The sequence below is a fragment of the Coturnix japonica genome, chromosome 7 (assembly GCF_054131305.1).
Source record: "Coturnix japonica strain WE chromosome 7, WE-NBRP24, whole genome shotgun sequence".
NCBI classification, from domain to species: Eukaryota; Metazoa; Chordata; class Aves; order Galliformes; family Phasianidae; genus Coturnix; species Coturnix japonica.
The window spans coordinates 11,863,202-11,885,269 of NC_140669.1; the positions used below are offsets into that span (position 1 = coordinate 11,863,202).

At 45.8% G+C, this 22,068-nt stretch overlaps 1 long non-coding RNA gene across 1 annotated transcript; it reads left to right on the plus strand.

Annotated features, from left to right (window-relative positions):
- The first annotated feature begins 3,985 nt into the window (after positions 1–3,985).
- LOC146760070 (uncharacterized) lies at positions 3,986–10,662 on the plus strand. Its single transcript, XR_014948287.1, has 3 exons — positions 3,986–4,930; positions 6,262–6,367; positions 7,053–10,662. It is a non-coding gene; the product is annotated as an uncharacterized LOC146760070 (long non-coding RNA).
- The last annotated feature ends 11,406 nt before the right edge of the window (positions 10,663–22,068 follow it).

Here is a 22,068-nt window from a genome sequence, read left to right on the forward strand (position 1 = left end):
TTGGAAGAGTAAGAGCTGCACAGCCCCTATGGGGGGGAGAGGGTGGGCAGAGGGAGCCCTCTGTTCCTGAGCATGTGCTTTTAAGAGAGAAAATATGCCCATGAACCTGCAGATAAATGGTGCTTGGACAGAAAAGCCGTGGCCAGCTTCTTCCTTCATACAGAAGGCACAGAACGGTGCCTACCTCAGAGCCATTCTTCTCACAAGACAATTCTGATTAAGAGATTGACCTCTTCCAAAATCATTCAGTTCTGCTGTGTAATTCATTCCTAGCCATGCTGGTGACACCTCTACAAGGCAGAAAGGTGCTTATGTGAGTGGATGGAGCATATATCAGTTTGTGCGTAGCCTTCATTTCTATCCAGCCCTGCTCTGAGGCCCACAGTGCTCTGGGAATTGCCCCACTCCGGGCCCTGCCCCATTCAGCCAGGGAGCTCATGCTCACTAGGTTCAGGGTACAAGGCCACATCACAAGCAATCCCTGCCCCGCCACCATGCAAAACTGAAAAGAGATGTATTTAATGCCTAAGGAGCAGCATGAGTGCTCTCTGCTGAGCCTCTCAGGAAGCTGCTGGGCTGGCAGAGCTCTGCTGGCCATAAAACCATTGCACTTAAGTGTGCACCCGGTTATGCTTCAGAGCCTTCTGGTGGGACATTACATCCAGAGTACTCACCAAATACATGCACTGCAGATAGAATCACTGCAGCATTGGTGCAGTTTGCTTCCAAGCAGAGCACTGGTACTTTGCTCCCCACTGCTTTCTGGTAATAAAGGGCTGAGGCACAATTGGCAGCAAAGCCTTTTGGCTAATCCCATCTCAGGCACAAAAAGGAAAACCCCTCCTGACAACCGTGAGTTCTCAGGGAAGAGCTGGCTCTTCACATCTTTCCCTAACCATAATGTCACTCTGTCACATGCTGTCATACTCCAGTCCTCCTCCAGCGTCACTTGCAAAGATCTGCTGCCACTCACAGTGACAATGCACTATGGATGGCTTTGCAGCAGGGGCTGTGACAAATCTGGTCTGTGTGTGTCCTGGACAGGAGGGCTTTTAAAATAAAAACCTCATTCTTCTTCCCTAGGGCTTTCTAATGAATTGCCACATGCAGCAGTGCCCTAACTGAAACATCAGTGATAAGCTCAAAGAGCTCTGCTTGGAGCAGAGAGGCTGGAAAGCTGTGCAAAGGAGGAGGATGTGGGAGCATTAGCTGACAGCCGCCTGAAGGTGAGCCAGCAGTGTGTCCAGGTGGCCACGAAGGCCAGTGGCATCCTGGCTTATATCAGCAATACAAGTGCAGCTAGTGGGAGCAGGAGGTGACTGTCCCTACGTACTATGTACTTTGCACCAGTAAGGGCACACCTGAGTGCTGTGTTCAGCTCTGGGCCCCTCACTTTAAGAATGATTTTGAGGCCCTGGAGTGTGTCCAGCGTGGAAAAGGGCAAGAGAACCATGAAGGGTCTGGAGTACAAGTCTTATGGGGAGCAGATGAGGGAACTGGAGTTATTCAGTCTGGAGAAGAGGAGGCTCAGGGGAGACCTTATGGCTCTCTACAACTGCCTGAAGGGAGATTGGGAGGGGGTCAGCCTCTTCTCCCAGGTAACAGTGATAGGACAAGAGGTGATGGCCTTGAGTTGTACCAGGAAGTTTCAGGTTGGATATTTTGGAAAAATTAGGCAAAATTTCTTCTCAGAAAGAGTTACAGTGCACTGGAACAGGCTGCCCAGGGGGGTGGTGGAGTCACCATCTTAGGAACCAGCACTGAAAGTCATGGTTAGTGGGCATGGCAGGGTTGGGTTAGGGTTGGATTAGGTGATTTTAGAGGTCTTTGCCAACCTTAATGAGTCCAGGATTCTATGATTTTAAGTTCTCTCTCCCCTGCCAATTGCTAGCCTACCTCAACCAACACCACCATGCCATTATCTTACCCCATATCCTTGGCTCTCCAGCCCCGTTACACCCTGTACACACAAAGCTAGCAACTTGAATGGGTCCCAAAGTGTGATTACAGCATCCCAAAACAGACCACTCCCAACAGCCTCCATGCAGACAGTGGATGACCAGCACAGCCCAGGGCCGGGTGCCCATCCACCCACATTGGCTGACAAGCAGCCATCACAAGCTCAGAGCTGGCAGCTCCTCACTGCCTGCCCCATGATCATCTCCTTTTGCTTTGGTGGTTGCCAGGGTAAATCTGGGTCAACATCTTTCCAAAGCACTTCTGTTCCCTTCCTGTCTTGGCTGGCAGAAGGAAATGTGCCAGAACAGCACTGAAAGGCCACTGACTGATGAACACTGACAGGCAGGGAATGACAGGTCTGGGTTTAAGAGTGTAGAGTCTGAGTACAAACACAGACACACAGAGCATGAGCCAGCAAGTTTCAGTAAAATCAGAGCCTGACAAACATGTAGGAATGCGTTTTGTTTCTTCAAAGTACTACACAGGTCAGTGGGAAATCCATTGTTTCCTTTCTTACTGTGGCTGAGAGCCTCTCAGTTTGTCTATTATTGCTCATTATGCTATTCTGTATTATTGCTAATATGTGTAAGAACCCAAGGATAAAATCATACTTTCTGGGTGGACCTGTGTGGAGGTGTGGAGCCAGGAGTTGGATTCAATGATCCTTGTGGGTCCCTTCCAGCTCGGCACATTCTATGAGTCTGTGACACATAGACCAACACAACTCTGACTGCTGGGATGCTCACAGAAAACAAATAAACTTGTCCCAGCCCTATTTCAGTAAGCATGCAGAAGGACTGGGGTGAGTAATGGTGCTTGGTAGTTCTCATGCTTGGCTGTTGGTAACTGGTTGATATCTCAGGGATGGAGTAACACGTGGAAGTTGTTTTCTGCAGCATGTGCTGCAAACCTTCTGGTTTCTTAAGAAGAACCTTTTGAAATTAGACACAGCTCCTGCAATCAGCCCAAGTGCTGCTTTTCCAGCCAGCAACATTATATAAGCACCATTGATCCCAAGGCTGGCTCTCGGTGCTACTGTCTGGCCCTTTCTGTCTGAAATCCCACTCAGCCCCGTGGCACTGTACACGCTATGGATGACAATGGGGAGGCAGGGCTGGGATTTGGCTGCTTTCTGGCATATTGCATAGATAAAGCCTGGAGAAAACAAGCACGGAGCAGTTGGTGGCAGAGTGAGTAAGAGTCGGATGTGGCGGGGTATGAGATGTTCGAAGTATGCGGGGCTGGCTCCGCTACCAGCAGAGCAGTTGGCCTGGCAGCTGCTGGTGTCATGTGTTTCAGCTCGTGTGCTGTCACACAAGCACATGAGAAGTCATTTGGGCAGCAGCAGAGCAAACAATTCAGGAGACAGGAGCGATTTTCTGAGTTCAGTGCAGAGGGAGCTCTGAAAAACATGGGTGATTTGTAATGATTTTGGTCATTTTTCTCTTGAGTAATGTCAGGAGAATGGGAACTGACCTCGGGCACAGGGATAGGAAAAGCAGACCGCAGGGTGGCTGGGAGCTGCCCCTCCATCTCAGGTGCAGGGTAAGAACAAATAGGAGCTCGGTTCACATGTAATGCATTTATTTCACACTGAGTACATTTATTCCACTGCTTTGCATCCCTTGCAGCCCCCACCCCACTCCCATTAAGCACTCACATATGCTGCTGGAAGCCAGGGCAGCTGCACTCATCTATCAAAGCCCGTCAGCCAGAGAGCATAGGCTCTTCCCATTAATTAAGCAAATGTAATGTGATTAGCTAAGGCTGTAAATGTTTCACTTAGAGAGCTACAAAACACTGAGCAGCACAAGCCCCGTTTTCACACCCTTGTGCCATCTCAAATGTTCCTCTGGGGCTGAGAGGCCTGTGCTTAGATTTCTGCCACTGGGAGAAAACAGGGAGCTGTGATAACGTTGGGGATGGCTCTTACTTTGTCTCTTTTAAAGTGCTGTTTGAATTATGGGAGCCTGAAGAAGACATTAATTTCTGTGCTTCTAAAAATACCTCCCTGCCTACACCTTTTTAAACTGAGGTAACAAGAACTGCTGAAAGCTGAAATTTTGCTAAGAATGTGCACCTCATTTAAGCCTTCTGTGTGCTTTGATGGGAAACGTGTATTACTTAACATTTAAAGATCTAAATTGGGGTGCTTCAGGCTGTCAAGCTGAAAGCAAATGGAATGTTCATTGAAAGTCAGGCAGAGAATAAGAATGTTCTTGGAGCTGACTCAAGTAGCACGAACATGATCTACTTAAAGACTTAGAAATTAAAGTGGGATGAAGGTGCCAAGGTCTAATACAGCTGAGCAGCCCTGTGCCAGCCCTCAGCTGACTCTCAGGTTGCATGAACCCCAAAGGCACCCCCAGACCCACAGATGTTCACAACCACTGTGAACATCACAGTTGTACTAAATGACCCCACGGCTCTCTTCCAAACTTAATGATTCTGTGACTGTGACTTCTCTCTCCCACCCTCAGCTTGGTGGGACCCAGAAATGCAGCATTCCTTTCTCCAAATCCCTGCAGCAGCTCAGCCCTGTAGGCACATGCTAAGAATGCCCCAGGCGCGATGGCTGTGCCCACAGATGGATTAGGCTGCTCCACAGCTCCCAGTGGGACCTCCCAGCTGCTCACCTCTATGCACAGCTTGCTGGAAATTGAGCTCAGTGCCCAGTGTCTCACCGTGAGCACTCGGGATCAAAGTCCTGGCACATCCCATGATTTCATGTGGATAAGAGAAATAGCCTGGGCTTGAATCATGAGAATAATTTCTTGAAGCCAAATATATTTCAACAGGCCATCTCACCAAGCCCTGACACTGCTTGTGCAATCTTCTAGATGACCCAAACTGCCTATTTTATTTCCAGAAATCTATTGGATTTTCTCCAACAGAAGACACAGCAGCAAGGCAGGGATGTGTGCCTGTTGAGCTCCCCTTCTGGCACACAGACACCCTCATGGATACTGGGGTAAGAACATGCTTTCTGCAATTGCTTTCCCATCACTCCCAGAAACATCTCAAAGGGTACCAGGAGGAAAACGTTGCTTGAAAGCCCTCTCCCTTCCTACCTGCAACCAGCCAGTGCCACAGGTAGCTGTAACTGTGGGCAGGGAAGGGAATGGCTGCTGTTGGCTCATTGTCCTCTACCGGGGGAGTTTCTGCTACAGCATGGAGCTGCTGATGCTTCCTGTGGGCTTTGTATCTATCATAACAGTGCTCTGTGAGCCTCAGCCTCTGCCCTGGGAGCTCTTCTTACTGTGAGGTAGATATGGAAAGGGGAAGAGGGCTGCTGCTATGCTTATCTCATCTTCATATGTTGCTCCAAAAGTAATGCTTCCTATTCATTTCCATGCTAACTATGACGGACACAAAGAGCCCCTTTGCTTCACTAACGCTTCCATGTCAGACTGCCCCTCTGCTGCCATCTATTGCCCAGTGACAAGCTGTAACAGAATACTGGTGGGAAGGTTCAACCTCTGACACCATGGCCCAACATCATAAAACAGGAGGCATTACTTTCAGAGCAGCCCTTGTAGATAAATAATACTGGAAGCCTAGATATTTAGCTCAGAGGACCCAAGAAGCCCATTTTGTACCTTAGTCTGACGCTGGCATTCACTGAGTATTAAGGTAATGGCTCTTTTAAAAAGATTGTAATTATATTTACCAACGCAGTCACTGCAGACCCCTTCATAACGTGTTTATATAGTTGCAATTCGGCTTGTGCTGTGGGTATTTTATAGGGTTAGTCCTAACATCACAAGCTAATAATACTGAAAGCAGAGCGGTGGGTAAATCACAGGGGACAGTGCCCTCAGTGTATAGCTAACAGTGATTAAGTAGTTTCTGCTTTCAGGAGAGAGATAAGGGCCCAAAAGAATAGGTCCCTCGATAACATCAGGTAATTCTTATATATGGTCCTCAGTGACACAGGCATAAATCACAATAAAACCCATCTGCAGATCTGAGAGGTGAAACCATAAATCCTGCTTTATAAACGAGACCTGCACATCTGATAGTGTGCACTACTCCAGATTTACAGCAGCTGTAAGCGATGTACCAAGATTCACAAACCCGTCGGCATTCTCTGGTTGGGAAAAAGAAGGGAGTCAAGATATTCCAAGGGAGATGGGTGTATTTCAAGGTACACTCAGGAATGAGAGGGACTGTGTGTGCAAGTAAGGAATTGATGCTTTGTGCAGATTTCTCATGTCTTACTTTACACTTGAGCCCTTCTCATCTGGCCCTGGTTCCCATGCAGCCATAGCAGTGTGTTGTGCCCTCCCTTTTGCTCCACAGGCTGACGAGTAGATGCAGAATGGGATATTGGAGGTCTTTTCCAACCTCCATGACTCGACGTCTGCATATCCTTACAACCTGCTCTCACCTCTGCAGTTAAACCAAGGTACTATTATTACTGTGTTATTATATGGTAGATTATTTCATTTTGTGCTCATTATTGGGACCAGTACCTTTGAAACACCCTGAATTTCTTACAAGCTTCACATTTGGCATCCATTTGGACTCAGCCACCCAGCACACCCAGCCTGCTTCCTTGGGCAGATCCTGAGCTTTCACTGCAAAATCTCTCTTCTTACTCTTTCATTTTTAGCAACTTCACAGCAGATTTCCAGCACATTTTGCAGCCGGGGCTAGAGCAGCCTCACAGAGCTGACTTCTGTTCCTCTTAGGGTGTTTCTGCTACAGCACATTTACATTTCTATATAACTGAGTCCAGCAGCTTTGCTTCCTTCAAAGCAGCGTGCAGCTCCCAGGCGTGATCTCTCTCTGTTTTCAAATGTCATCCATGTAAAGTTCAGCACCTCCCAGGTAATCAAAGGCCGCGCTGTGTTTTCCTCTAAAATGCCTCAGGGAATGAGCAGAACTGAAATGTCAGCCTGAGGAAGAAGTGCCTCCCAAAGGGTGAACAGAGCGCATGGAAATAACATACACTGTTTCTCTAAGGGCACCAACACGAGACCTGGCAATGTGCATCAAACTATTTGCTATCTGTCGTCTCTCCAGAAATATTTCTTTTGAGGTTTGTAAAAAGAAATAAATAAATGAAGATTTCTGTATTGTCTTTGCAGGTATGCAGAAGTACAGAACTCCAGCAGTGAAGCACAGCTCCCTACAACAACTGCATCTGCACAGGCCGTCCACCTGTTTCTTTGCCTACCTGAATTTCTTGGCCATAGAAACATGTAAGGCAAATGGATGGAGGCTTCTGAGAGAAAAATGCTTCCATAAGCTCAATGCAAAACTCCATGGATGGAGAGAACGCTGTCAATGCTTCTGGTGAGAGAAAAGCTCCATTTGCTTTCAGAAGGGTTCTTCTGAAAAAGAAGGTTTCTGAAAAAAAAGGTTTGTTTCTTTTTTACACTCCCATACCTCATTTCAGCACTGCCATAATGTAGCTCATAGCCAGCCATTGCATCCCAGTCAGCTGAAAGCTATTAACATTGCCAAGCAGCTCAGAACCAGTCAGTGTTACATGTAAAGCTGCTTTCTGACCATCTTCTTAATTAGTTTTGCTGGCACTTGCTGCTAACAGGAACAGAATAAAGTCTAAAGCACTTGTCTTCCATATTTCCAGAGTATCAAATCTGGGAGTGCTATTAACGTCTGAATTGCTCCACTCAGACTGTCATTTCATTTTACTTTCTTTTATTGGCAAGTACCACCAACAGTGCACTCAGGACAGTTATGTGGCTGAAGCAGCCATATTCTAAGCCTGAGCTCTTGCCACTCACAAGCCTTTGCCCAGTGTATACAGCCAGCTTCAGCTTGTTTGGTGCAGCATCTCTGGGAGGTCCCAATCCCAGAAGTAACTGTAGTGCTTTCAAGACAACGTGTCATCCTCTTGTTTTGCTCATAGCTGTCCAGGGCAGCTGGGCATTTCTAACCCTCTTGATGGACATCACCTGTGCTCTTCAGCAGCATAAGGTGAGGGTAAGATGAGCTTTGTGGCACCAGGGGGCTGTTGCTTCCCATGGGCACTCATCAGAAATGTAATGGCTCCGGACATCCTCACCCACTGGCCTCTCAACCCATCTGTCCCCCCACAGTTTGCTGGCAGTCACTCTTCATCTCCCTGGCCAGGAAAGGCTGGTTGGAGGTGGGATACATCATGTTTCAGATCATAATTGATCTTCAAAGAGCACATTTAATGCTGCTAGCCCACTTCAAAGTGAAGCAGTACCTTCCAAACACCCTCCTCCGTACCATCTGATAGCTTTCTTATGTTATTTTCCCTGAAGATTCATTCCACAGGCTTATAGATATGCTCAGTATCTAAACCCAGCAGGGTTTCCAGAGTTTCCTGGCTTTCAGATGTCATCTGCCTGGGACCTGTTGACTAGGAAGACCTGGGGGTTCTGGTGGCCAAAAAGCTTAACATGAGCCAGCAGTGTGTGCTTGCAGCCTGGAAGGCCAACTGCATCCTGGGCTGCCTCAACAGAGGGGTAGCAGCAGCGAGAGGGAAGGGACTGTCCCTTTTTATTTGTACATGGTGGTTCCTGCTGCTGTTGGAGCTGGCAGCCGAGGTGCCATGGCTGCTCTCAAAGAAATAGAAATGTTTCTGTTCCAGGGGCTTCCAGACTGGCAGTCTTCATGCAGGGAAAGGACCCCTCGGTCTTTCCCTTCTTCTCCTTAATAGAATGCAGTTCTCCATTTTAAATCTGCAAAGCTCACTGTTTCCCACCCCCCATCCCCTACAGTGAGCGTCTCGAAACTTGAAACAGGCTCCTGTAGCAAATAAAAAGAGGCAGCCCGATTAGTTGCATGGCAGCAAAAGTGGGTTAATCACAAAAAACTGCTTCTTATGCTGTCATGGTTCAGATAAATGGGTTTAGCACAGCAAGCAGCCAAAGGGCACGCATTAGCGGTTTGTTCTGCAGCAAAGGGAGAGAGCACACTCAGAGGACACCCCTTGGAGGCATCTGCCTGCTGCTTGTGGAGCTGGTGGCAGACTTCCCGCTGCCTTCAGTGGAGCTGAGACTGTGCTGTAAATAAATATGTCTGCTTCTAAAGGGTATGAGAGGCAGATCAAGCACAAGCGGAGCTTTTCCGGCATCTTTTCAGATCTTTTCCTCTTTTTCCTCTGTGGATTTCTACAGCACTGAAGTTTCCTTAAAAAGGCAATGGTTGGAACACTCTTTTTACATAGAACCTCTGCTTGTATTGAGGCAGTGCAGGTGTGGCTGGGGTTTGTTCACACAGCTTTATTGCATCAGTAAAAGGTGCATTAGTTCTTTGGAATCTCAGCAGGTGAAGAAGGGAAATGGGTATCACCTGCCAGGCAGCAGGGATGAGAGCAAGGAGGTATGGAGGAACTGCTGGGGTGTGGGGCTTGGCTCGGGCTGTGGGGAGGGAGATACAGAACACAGTGAGCTTGTCTGATGGCCCACCTAATCCTAGTGTGAAGTAAAGCTGTAGTACGGTGCAGTAGGTTGGTAAATGGTTGGTGACTATTTGGGGAGTTTATATTCCACTTGAACGTGGTTACAAGCTCTTCAAGGGCAGTTTTATGGTGCACTGAGTGGTCAGAAAACATCAGGTAGTTTTCCATTTCTTGAGTGAACAACTGCACCAGCTTCTCTGGATGCATGGATGGAGATAGGATTGGAGTTCTGATATTTCATGTGCAACAGAGGTATTCATTCTGGCAAAACAGAGTCATTATGAACTATAAATGGAGCAGAAACTCGTATCATCTTGCTGCTTATTGATTTCAGTTCTGATTCCTATCCTGTTCTGTTGTTTATCTATTGCTATGGCAAACTCTCACCTAGAAACAATGAAGATGTGTGAAGTTATTAAGCTGTGATTCTTGTTTCTGGCTGACGCCCCTGTGCCAGTCACTGCCAGCTCCTTTCCTGCAGCCTCTGCTCTCTCTGGAGGCTTCCAACCAGCTCTGCTCCTGCTTAGCCCCCAGCATCTCACAAAATGAGGGCAGGCTGCTGTTGCACAGCCCTCTATACTTCGCAGAAAGCAAGAAACAAAGCAGAAAAGCCTTGAGATTTTCTTCTCAGTACGGATGTTTTCCTTTAAGCCTCATCATTTGCATTTCTTATTTCTTCATTTGCTGTCTGTTTGAAACACAGCAGTGCAGCCCAGCAGCCAGCTCAGGAAATGGGTCGGGCCCTGTTTCTGTACTCCCATTTACTACTGTGTAACTGTATGAGCTCTGAGGCTGCTGCCAAATGTCTCAGGCATGGCACAGACAGGTGACAGCAGCACAGGCAGCCCTGGCAGAGCAGGGCATCCCCTGTAGCTTTTACAAATGCATGTGTAGAAACGCAGCCATGCTCTCCTTGGTTGACAGGACTGGCAGCAGAGCTGATGTCATAGAATTATTAAGGGTAGTAAAGACCTCTAAGATCACCCAGTCCAACTGTCACCCATCCCCACTATGTCCCTCAGTGTCACATCACAGTTGTTGAACAGCTCCAGGGACTCCACCACCTTCTTGGGCAGTCTGTTCCAATGCTTTGTCACCCTTTCATCGTGCCCCAGTCTGGCATGTAGAATGGAAGTCAGTCTGGTACAGGTTGGGACATACGTTTCTCTTTGGGACCAGTAGCACCAGCCTGCAATTAGTCTGCTCCCTCTATAGGCAGCATGTGCAGATCCTGAAAAAATCCATGTTCTCTGTAACAGGCAGATGCTCAAATTAATGCTGGCTTCAAGGTGTTGAAGTCCCCCAGCACAGCTGTACTCCTGTGAGGTGGCTGCCTATGGGACAGTCAGGATTTGGGCATTGCAGGGCCCTCTGTGCATGTTGCAGGGGCTGCAGAGCACCCAGCTGCTGGCTCGGCTGCAGGCAGTGGGAGCCCAGTTGGCATCTGCTGGGTTCTGCTGCAGGAGGGATGATGTTGCTGTTGTGAATTGGGGTTGGTTTTGCTGCTTTGTGATGCACACCCCAATTGTGTCCACCTTGCTGGTGTTTCCATCTGCTCCTCCACATCCTTGCTTTTCAGGGGTCTTACTCCTTTCTTTCCTTTAATTCCCAGGGTGTAATTATTCTGAATCCGTGCTAAAGCTCACACAGTAAATCCCTTCTCTTTGGGCTCCCCACTGTGCTGACCTCCCCAGTGCTGTCCCTAAGGCAGCTCTGGCCTCTGGATAACCCCTGTGCTGCCTGGACCTCCAGCCTGCACGGAACACTTTGCCTTCCAGTAGCCCTCAAGCAATTTGGAGAGGATATGGAGAATAGGTTCTTAGCAGAGAGTATTTGGGTGGTGGAGAGGGGGAGGGGGGGGGTTGGTTTTTATGTTTTGAAGGAGGAAATATCAAAGCATCACTCCTTCCTAGCCCTGGGAGATCCAGAGATGTCACAGCTCTTTGGGAACAGCATTATGCCACAGAGACAAGCTGCTTTATTTTCCCGTTCTCATTTTTAATGATATTAAATAGCATTCTTTCTCTGTCCTCGGGGTTCATGCTGGCAAATTCATATCTCATTGTAAATCAAGAGCATTTGCAGTAATCTCAGCTAAGTGTGACTCAGTGAAGAGTAGGATTTTGGCCAGATAATGAGGACATGAAAAACAGCATGGTCATGAGCCTTAAAAATGTCTCACCGATCCTTTCATAGTAGTGCTATTATGGTACATATTATGGTACTCTTCATTGGCTGAAGTTTGATGATGTCTTTTGATAATTCACATATTTTTTTCTGGTTAAAAAACACCACAGTTCTCAATATTTAACCCCAATTTAGAAAGCAGGCTTATGCAACAGCACTGTCTCTCAGACACCTCCTTCTCCTCCCAGTCCCACCACTACCAGAGCCATCATCCAAATTGAAATCCACACAGCTGGAGGGAAGGATGGGGTGAGTGACGTCTATATGGAAACATTAATGTGTCTGTGGCTTTATCAGTCCAACTTCAACACCGCTATGCTGATGAACTTCAGCACTTGAGGAGGTATCCTTGTATGCTGACTATATTCTTCTGTTTTTCCACCAGTTACCAAGGGGACCAGAGTTGAATGCATCCCTTCCTCTGGGTGTTTCCCTGCTTTCCTCTCACTTGAGAGCAATGGCAACAGTCCTTTCCTCTATTCCTATCCCACATACACGTGCTATGGGCCTTTTGGGACCTATTCTTTAACGAGCAAGTGCATTTTGAGTGATGCCTATACACATCAGCACTTCACACTTCCTCCCCACCCTGCCTCCCATGCATTACTTATCTCTGGTTGGTAATCCACCATTGCTTTGACATCTGGCAGCACAACTGAAACAGAATCTCACTCACCAGGGCTGCAGTGCAAGCATATCTGTGTTTCCTTACTGCTTTGTCACCTCATCCTGTTTCACAACAGAAAGTTCACAGTACCCCCCATGGCAGGGCTCTTCTGCTGCTAAGGGTGTGATTGCATTCTGAGATTTCTCCAGCAGTAAAGCCAGTGTGTGAGGTTTGCTTGAGTTAAGCCCCCATGTATGGCTGGTTCAGCCCTTTCAGGTGTGCTAATTTAGTTATGCCTGTGACTGTGCCCTCAAACTTCTTTGAAGTGGATTGGCTGCGAGAGAAGCCTCAATACAGCATGTCACATACATCCAAATACTCTTGCCGAACATAGAGAAGTATCTTTTACTGCATGCTGTATAATATTAATGGGTAGCTTGCCTGGCATTCTATCTGCAGCTCATACTTTGGATTTCTCTTTCCCTCTTTGTATCCAAGTGCTGCAGGAACAAACCAGCTTTCTGTAACCTTACAGTCACTCCTTCATTTATGAAGCAGCCACCAACACATCTCTCAGATCTGCCTGCAGCATCCAAGGAAAAATCAATTCCAGACACACTGTATCCATTTCAACACTTTGTAGGAGCTGGCAGAGTTCAGATCTCTTAGCTCTGTATGTCTTGAATCAAATTCTTCTTTGTTTTGCGTGGATACAAATGCAGAACAATCCTCCTAACTTGGAGGGAGTTTAATTCAAGTGTGCATCTGTCTAAAGAAATTGTGTTGCTCCCAATTCATGTACTTCTTCTAAGGGGCAGATGTGACTGCTTGCTTAAAGAGGCCAAATTTTGAGCTTTTTAATAATCACAGGCTAACTTTACCCCAGTCCTGCATTCTCCAAGGGAATCACAGTTTAGCAAGGACTTAATCTTGTTCCTGATCATGTCAGTAAAAAAGTTCCCATTGATTTAAATTCCAGCATGAGTGATCCTAAAATATGAGTCAGAATTGCACAGTGCAGCCTCCACTGGGTCAAGCTTGAAGGGTCTCTCTTTAACCACAATCCAGTATGTGCTCGCATGACTTCTTTGCATGCAAAAATATCCTGACTCGTTCCTTCCTTAACCAAGCTCCTACTGCAGCATTGTAAATATTATCCAGGGAATTTGATTTATCTTTTTCCCCCATCACACCGTCACTTTTTGCCTTCCTTCTCTTCACTGTCTTGTACTCTGCAAGTCCCCACACTTTACCCTGTGCCTTTACAGAGACAGAAGAAACAATAAACTTTCATTTCCCTCTACAAACATTATGAAACTGCTTAATTATTAAAATGTCTCTGTTGTTTCACTGAAGGGAAAAAGTCAAACCCCGTGTGTTCTAATTATTTGTTTTTTTTCTCAGTTTCCTTGGCATGGGGTTTTACCGTTGTGTTGTTTTTTTTAATCTAAGCCTACACAAACATTTCTTGAGACTCAGCGTTCAGAAAGTTCCTGGTGAATGAAACTGGGTGAGGCTCGCAAGCTCGAATCTTTCAGTGGAGACACGATGAGGGCAGGTGATCTCATTTTATGGGAACGTCTTCACAGGACATCTCCTATGAAACTTTGGGACTGGAAGCATGCAGGCTGCCATCTAAAACCCAGGAGTTATGCTCAAAAACTTGAGTTTGTAGCTGAGCTATAAGAAATATGTTGCAGAAAGCATTTTCTAATCAAGTCTTGGCTCGTGCTGTAATGACCTGTGGTTCACCAGGTTTTTGTGGTTGCCAGGCCCTAGCTGGGCTCCCTACATGCAGAGGCTGTGCATGCAGAGCTGTTTCCTCACACCTCCCCACAAGCACGTCATCCTCCAGTGATGCAGGATATCAGCCCCTGGGGCAGCATCCTTCTGCTAAAGAGCGCAGGCTATTACACCCCACTCTAAACCACTTCTGCCCCATGCTGGGAGCTACCCCCAGAAGCTTCTGGCAGGAGAGGGATGTGGTCATTGAAATCCAGACATATGGTCTGCTTGGAGAAAGAGAGAAAATTTGCCTGCAAACAGCTTTTAGCTCAATGTCTTCAAAGTGTGCCTGTCCTTTGTGAGGACTGTGCTGGGGGAGATGAAGCAGAGGATTAACAAGGTGGATCTTTAATGCTTCATTGACTTGAGGATTTGTTAAAGCTGAGTCAGTAAACTCGATTAGCTGGTGAGATGTTCAGGTAGCATTCATTTTGGGTTTGAGATAGGCTGCTAAAGAAATGCTGGGTATGCTTCTGCTCCTCGGCTGGGGCTGTAAATTGAGTTTCATGCATGTGGGACATGGCATGAACAAGTTGCTAAAGCATGAGGAAAGCTCCCATTGCTAAGTGGGGTGAGATGGGCTTTTCTCTAAGCTATTCCTCTGTGCTAGTCACATCCTTGGAGGCTAGAACTGCAGTAGCAGGACTGCTGGCAGAAGTCAGATGGTTACATTCACAGTGGGCACCTTGCTGTGGTAGTTTGCAGAAGGACTTTCTGTACCCAGAATGTTTTTGAGATAATGATTAAGCTTTCAGTTACATGAAGTTCAGTCACACAAAGCACACATAACAGCATGGTGTGGTGATCTCTGAGAGGGAACATCACACTCTCTGCTTCAGAATTTGTCCTTACAATGTTCAGTTCCTCCAGACAGGAAGAACTGCAGGCTCCTATCTGGGCTTAGTACTCATAATTACAAAAGGTGCTTCAAAGTGGGTACAAAGTGGTTGCCTGCACTCAGCCGTTTAGCCGTGCTGTGCTAGCAAGGTACTGTAACACAACAGCAGGATGGTGAATGGAGGAACTTTTTTCACTTTTGACTTGTTAACCAGATAATCACAGAAGGCTGAGGTTGGAAGGGACCTCTGGATGCCGTGGGTCTGATTCCTCTGCTCAAGCAGCTAAATTCAGTTATTTGTACAAAGGTGTTTAGTCAGAACGTGGTGATGTTTTGTTTTACTAAACCAAGAGGCCATTTTTAGGATCTGCCATAACTATTTCAGTATTTTACCAGTGGCTGTATGAAACTTCTGATGATGACTACCTGAGCAGAGTGTAAAATCAGAAGAATCTCCTGCAACTGATTCACCATCTGTCAAATAGAGATGTTTTGCATATGTATGGGAAATTGGTAATCACAGCCTGAACCTCTGATTAATCAGCTGAGGCGAGTGTTGGGTCAGCTGTGGGAGCACAGGTGAGAGTAATTTAGCTGTGCTCCCAGAAGGGATGGAGCTCGAGTCCACCTCCTCTAGACCTCATTTAAGGGCTGACCACCACTAAGGCAGCATCTCTTGGAGATTGATCCTTAGTGGAGATTGCTTCAGCATTTCCCAGTGAAGGCATCTGTATTGGTGAGTCTTTCCTTGTAAATACCCTTTTGAATATCTGTTATCATCTTTGTATCGTTCCACCTTACAGCATAAAATCTGGAGGGATCCAGAGCTGTGAAGTACTGACTTACGGTGAACTGGAGGTCTTAGTTAAGCAGAAAATTTCTGGATTAGCACAAAGCTTCTGAAAACAGAGTATGTGAACATGGCTCTCTACTCTGACATTTTTCCACAACAGTTCCTGGAGGAAAATACAGTTTGTGAAGCACTGAGTCTGCAAATAAGATGAGATGTGTTGTGTCATCTGTGCAGTCAAGAATAGGGTCACTCCTTACATAATACTGCAGGCTGCTCTTATAGAAATATGTGACACTCCTTGATCAAAATGGTTCAGGTTCTGCTTTTTGGGTCTTGCTGTTTTGCAGATATCAGAGGATGAAAGAGGAGTGGAATACGTGTTTTATTGCACACTACAGAGAAACTCTCTGCAGTCATACAACCAAGTTTGAAGTTAAATTCAAATGGAAAACAATTTGAATAGAGAAAATTTAAACATTATGAAGGTAACACTTCCCAGACAAAGCTGCTGAAGATAAAGATATCCTCATCATCCTTGGGAGCAGAGAGGCTCTGGGGAAAGGGTGAGTGGAAAGGGGTGAAGAAAGGTCTGTTCTGCAGCTCTTCCCAGGGAGTTTGACCAGACACAGCTCTGGGATGAGAAATGTCCAGGGACAGAATCACAGAATTACCTGGGTTGGAAGGGACCTCAAGGATCATGTAGTTCCAACCCCCCTGCCTAGCAGGGCCACCAAACATACACATTTACTAGATCAGGTTGCCCAGGGCCCCGTCCAACCTGGTCTTGAACACCTCCAAGGACGGGGCATCCACAACCTCACTGGGCAGCCTGTTCCAGGACCTAACTACTCTTCTAGTAAAGAACTTACCCCTAACATCCAAGCTAAGATGCCCTAAGACAGAGCCCTGAACTCATGTAGCTGCTGTACAAAACCCCTTGCTGCTGTAAAGAAGTGTTAGGACTCCTCAGGGCTGCTCTCCAGGAGTTCATCTTCCAGTCTGTACTCATATTGCCTCAGCCCAAGTGCCACACCGTACACTTGGCCTTATAAAACCTCATTAGATTCTTGTATACCTGCTTCTTGAGCATGTCCAGGTCCTTCTGGAGGGCATCCCTGCCTTCCATTGTGCCAACTGCACCCCTCAGTTTGATGTCATCAGACATCAGGAACCAGACAGCACATGCAATAGTACACGCAATTCCAGTGAGGAAAAGATTTTGAAATGAAATTGCTCTATGTATTGTTTATCCAGAGTTGATTATGTCAACACAAATGTACTTTGTTGTGTTTTTTTTTTTCTCCACTGCTTTTCAAGAATCTCCTCTAATTAGGACAGCCTGAGATAGCATTTAACAGCACCTAACAGCTGATCAACCCTGATGATCACTGCCAATTAAAAGTGATTAGACAGGGCAGGAAACCTGAGATTTTGCCTTATTTACTTGAGCTGTTTTATTCTTTTTATCTCTGATCCAAAGCCAACTTAGAGTCAAAGAAATATTCCCATTTCTTTTAGGCTTTTGTTCAACACCTTTGCCATTAATTGTCAGTCACTGCTTGACTGCTTGTATGTGTAATCAAAACAAACCTTGCAACTGGATGCTAAATAGTATTAGTGGGCAGTGGGGACTCAGCAAGCTTTCAGGCAAGAGAATGAAGCTCTTTAGATTGCTCCTGAGGTGGCGTAAAGGCTGTGCTCAGCTGCTGCTGTCAGTTGGAAAGTTTTTTGGCCATTTTAGCCAGGTTTTGTTACACCTATTTACAAATAGATGAACTCCTACAAAATTGGTTGCTCTATTTTTTCCCACTCTTTCTGTGTAACTTGAAAGGTCCTGTTTGTACCTTCCGCAGTTATTAATGATAGGAAAACACATCTGCAGTGAATCTTGGAAAGTCACAGTGTTGGTGAAGTCTTCTCACTGCAGAGCAGTGCCTGGTGACTCCCTGGCCTGACTGACTTAGTGAAATATCCCCAGTTTTTCCTTCCTGTCAAGTATTGTTGATTTTGGACTAGGGGTATCAGGAAGGGTAATTATTATAAAGACTAGATAATTATGATTAACTTTGTAATAGGCATTACCTATAAGAAATGGCATCCTTCCCTTCCAAAGATGGACTGCTCCTAACTCTGAAGGGAAATGGCACTAATTACCTGTATTGTGAAGATATGTGACATTCTAATTCACTACAGGTACCTCCCATTCACTACAGCTAGCTAATTGTAAAACCAGAGTTCTTGAATATAAAGATTCTATCTGCTATAAACAATGTGCAATTGTCCTGGATACAGCAAGTATGGCTCGTGTGCACCGGCAGGAAATCCCAGGCTAGACAATCAACTTATGTTTCTGAGTTTTGCTCTGATTTTGCCAAATGGTATCACGATGATGTCTGTGACGTGACTAGAGCCTAATGCCTTTTAAAATACAATATGGTATAGCATCTGTCTGCACAATGTGGATAGATCTGTAGCAGTTTTAAATAGCAACAGTCTATTTGCAAGACCGTGGAGTTCAGCATGAATTGGTTTGCCCAGATTCTGCAAGTGTCTTTCCTTCTCATCTCTCTGCTGCCAGTATCCAAATTTTCCATCAGCGTCCATGTTTACCTGGATCCGTGTCTGGTAGCTGCAGCAGAAACTGCAATGTACATTCAGATCAGTGGTTGTTTTTTATTTGTGATTACATTTAAGTTGTCTGGTTACACAGAACGCTTTATCATCAACCTTCCTACTTCTGGTAAATACAGTCAGGGCTGAAGGAGCTGGTATGTTCGGTCCCAGAATCTGAAAATGCAGAAGCTAAGCAATAAAAACATGATTATATGCATGTTTCCCCTTCCCACAGAGAGTCTTCCTGAGTTTTAAGTAGATCTAAACCAGCAGAGGAATACTTCCAAATATAATGCCAACAGTGTTTGAGAGGAAACAGCTCAGTGCCATGGGTCATGTAGCTGGCCCAGTGCCTCACAGCCACCTTGCTGCCTTCTGAAACAGCTTTTGATCCCCAACCAATTCCAAGCTGTTGTATGGAAGAAAAAAAATCTCTTCCCAGCCTCTCTGAAGACTTGTTGATGTTCTTTGATCTATGTACCTGCTCATCTCAATTACTCCATCATGTTTTCGCTCATTCTTGAATACAGGAGTCTGAAGGCTTCATGTGAGACCAGGAATGTGATTCTCTATTCCCCACACTTGTGTTTCTCTCTGCTACACATCGCTGCTCCTGAGAAGGTCATACAAGCTACATATTTATTTCTAAGGAATGAGATAAGGAGTTGGAAATAGATCATCTTTTTCTACAGGAAAGGCTTAACAAGGAGACAGGGAATTTTTTGTCCTACTGCTTTTTGCATGTGGCTTTGATTACCAGCATGAGACTGGCAGAGCTTTCAGCATTTCTGCCAGACCCTGATGAAAGGGAAAATATGGGTTCTAACCTGTGCTATCTGAGCACGCAGCAAAATCCTTGAGTACAGAGGTCTTGAGTACTCCTGTCTCCCACATCAGCCAGACAGAATGAATGCTAAGTTTACCTCATCACTTCAAAGTTATGAGTTTTGTTTATTTCTAGGTTAAGTTCAGTTATGAGCTTGCGCTAGATCATTTGGGATTTAACTGTAAAAGGAACAGGGGGGGTGGGATATGCAAAGGCATATCATCAGTATAGGCTGATATTTTCCCTCTTCACCAACTGAAATTGCTGAGGTCTGCAGAAGAACTGAAACTGCTGAGATCTTTGCAGCTGCACCTTTGTGCTTCTGCTCAATCCTTTGTATGCTTCAATCCCACCATCACTTTGCTGCTTATTAGCTACAACATGGAGATGCGCAGCTTGCTCAGACAGACAGACTGGAAAGCCATTTTGCTACAAGCTTTTCTTTCCCACTACTAAAGTAAGATGGCCACATAACTATGAAGTCTTGACCTCAAGGTCAAGAACCTTTACATTCACTTAATATATTAGTCTTCACTGCACTCTCTGCTGCCTTTTAACTGGAAGTAATTCCAGCATGCATTATCGTAAGTCACCCCAACACAGGTACTGTCTGCATACTTCTTTTGTTTAAGGGCCTTGCACTGCACCTCATGTGCCCCCCAAACCATTGCCAAAGTACCGCACTCATGACATGGAAAGGCAGGCCAAGTAGCTGCATAAAAAAACAAGCTGTCATATCACACCCTTCCTCCACGACAAGATCTTCCCCAGATCTTCTACCACATCTCAATGCAGGAACTTCTTGTGCTCTAATGTTTCCTGTGTTATTCATCAAATAACTTCTCCGTCTTCCTCCTTAATTTGACAAACAATTCTGTAGAATCCCCTCATGCCCACACTGCCCAGTCCCAAAGCTGCTTCTGTAAATAAGTAGCAGATGATCCGTGCTCTGCAAACTCTATCATCTCTCTCCTTCTGCTGTTGATGTTATTCTACTGTCACACTTGCACTACATTTCCCTGGTCCCACAATCCTGCAGCGTGTGCTCCATCTGACAACACCCACAGAAACTGAATTACAGGAAGAAGTGTTTGTGACACACCACACTGCATGAAGCTGGGCAAGCATTGCACAGCTCTTCGTGTTGCTCCCATTACAGTTTGTCTGGAGGCTGGATGATCCCAGCACTTGTATAAGAAGACACATAAACAGACTCCAGAGGGGAATAAGGGATTATGGGAAGAAATATCTCTTTCATATCTGTGGATTCACTGACTGGCTGTTTCCTACTTTGAAGATCACATAAGCAAAAGAGACCGTGAGAGCACACATGCATTAAGAGATACTGAAGTCAGTGGTTTTCAGTTCTTTACTTAAACAAAAAAATCAACCTTTTTGCTAATGCAGCAATAGGGCTTTACTCACAAAACTGTATATTAGAGAGGCAGGTAATGACAAGAGTCTACATTTCTTCTGGTAAACCTTCAGACAGATGCAGTCTGTGAATGAGGATCTTAGAACACGTCCTGTAGCACCACCTAGCAGGCTAATTTAAAAGCGGCCTGTATCCCTTACTCCCCGACTGTAATGAGGTGCTTACACAACAGATATAGGCTGCACTCCATTCTTTCATCTTCCATTCATAAAACCAGAATTATGTCAGCCAGTAAAGCTGGGATCTCTACTCTCCATAATCGTGTTTATGATAAAGCATTTATAAGAACCTACACTATGAATGCAAACTGAACCAACATCTTGAGTATTTGCATAAGAAACCATTGGCCTCCAAACATCTTCAGAAGGCAAAGGCACCTTTCAGAAAGTACAAATCAAGCCAAACATTTATCCAAATTCTCCACTAGAGTAAGTGAGCCTTAGCAACTAGCAGGCTTTCCAAATGCATCATCAGCGTTTCTTAATGAGTGTGGAGAACAGTCCAAAGTAGTCCTTCATCATCTGCACTTTTCCCTTGTGCTTCTGCATGGAAGATGAGTGTCAGCACCTATTTGCAGACAGTAAGTTTTGGCAGAATTGGAATTACACACTGAGACTGCAGACCCGTGGCTATTAAAGTTCTCTATAGCTGATAAAGGGGAAGATGAAGATCTACTCTCTTTTTTTTTTCTGGCTGCCTCCCACCTTATTAGAACCTTGGCACCTTTCAGACTTTTCCATGGTCCCATTCAAGTTAGTTACTAGTAGAAAATGATTGTGGCTGCTTTTTCTGATTGTTTGTTTGTTTTCACTATGAGAAGTTTTCTGATGACAGTGAATTAAAAGCAGGTCATGAGAAGGTCCCATGAATGCCAGGTCTGGCAAAAAGTGAGGTTCAGAGGGAGAAAGATGTGGAGAAGGTAAAATCTTTCCTCTGACTTCTCCCTTTGGGTGGCAGCAAACTGCCGATCTGTCCTGTCATTCTGCATAAAACCGTAACCTAGGGCTAGATCACTGAGCAGGAAAAAGATGAGTGATATGTTTATTAGGATACTTTCATAGCTTGTAGCAGAATGTTTCCATTCGAATGAAAGCTCTCCAGTTCACGGTCTCAACCCTTTTATCTAAAGGTAGATCTCAGGCCAACATTCAGAAATGGTCTCTCTTCTGCACTGACCAAACCAGGGGAACTCAGCCCCTCATCCTGATTGTCCACCCTTTGATCACCTTTTTGCCCTCCGTTGTTTCTGCAGTGGAAGGGCTCTATGAGTGGTGTGTAAAGAGGGGATTTAAGCAGGATAAACACATGGAGCTGTAGCACTGAAACGCAAGGACACGTATTAAAATCCCAGTGACATTCACACCGTTTCCCCCCTTGCTGTCACAGCACGCAGCTGACGTTTCTGAGCTGCAAACCTCGGCTGCTCGAAACCTGAAGAATTCTGCATGAAACGGTGACTTCAATGTCTGAAATGACGGGAACGCTCCCCTTGCACAACACCCCCCCGCTCTGCGTGCTGACACGACACAAGGCTCGGGCCGAGCCGGATGAGGCTGGCACAGCTGTCCCCACGCCTGCGGCTCTTCCAGCTGGCACCGCAGCCCTGCGGCAGCTGCTGCG